Here is a 956-nt window from a genome sequence, read left to right as displayed (position 1 = left end):
TACCCCCAGAGATCATTTCCCATTGCATATATATTTAAATAAGTAAATCTGGACCAGAAAACCTAGGTCAGGACTTGGATAGCTTTGAAGGGAAAATTCTGCTGAGGTTTGCATCTAATCATGGCAGCAGAAATGTGAACCTTATGAGAACTAAGGCACAGGTACTCTTCCTGCATTGGTAAGCAGCAACAAGATGTGCTTTGTAACTCCAGAGAAGACTGAAGAAGGGAGGAAGGCATGCCTTGGAAAGATGGGAGAATGGAGATGGGAACACAGCATGCCCTTGTCGTGTCTTTTTCTCCTGCAGTAAGAATCCCAAATAAAATGTCCCATGTGTGTCCAGGATGACAGGCTGCTTGTTTTTAATTAAGATTTACAGTCCTGCCCATCCATGAGTTTTACAGACACCTTAAATGCATTTCCAAAAGCACTCAAAGCACTTAACAACCAATGACCAGCCCAGGTGACAGATATCAGCTGTTTCTTTTCCAGTGCCTATCCCCCATGAAAATACACTTTTAACCCATTTTAACAGGAGGGGTTGTAAAGGCAAATAATACCATTCTGGGTGCTTCCTACAAGCATGTATAATTCGTTTGGAAGTATCATGAAAAAACATTGCTCTGCTCTTATTAAAAGAAAGAAAGAAAAAAAATCATTTTCCTCCCCCAAATACCACAAGGGCAGCATTCTGTGTAGAGTTTCAGCGTCAGAACCATGAGGTTTTCATTTGGAAATGCCACAAGAAGCAAAGACTTTTTTTGGCACGGGACCTGAATTCTGTTCTGGACTGTATTATCTGAAACCCTCAAGGAAAATCTTCACAGCAGTTCCTTATACCTGGTCATAATGCATCAAATATGGGTCTATTTCTAGTGTAGCAGGGCTGCCTTTTGGAGTTTGGGTTCAGTCCCAGGCTTGACATCTTGCTGTTTTGATTGGTGGAGCCCATCCAC

The sequence above is a fragment of the Alligator sinensis genome, unplaced genomic scaffold, assembly GCF_000455745.1.
Source record: "Alligator sinensis unplaced genomic scaffold, ASM45574v1 scaffold1398_1, whole genome shotgun sequence".
In the NCBI taxonomy this organism is placed as follows: domain Eukaryota; kingdom Metazoa; phylum Chordata; order Crocodylia; family Alligatoridae; genus Alligator; species Alligator sinensis.
The sequence above is the reverse complement of the archived record's forward strand: the minus strand, read 5'-3'. Positions refer to the sequence as shown.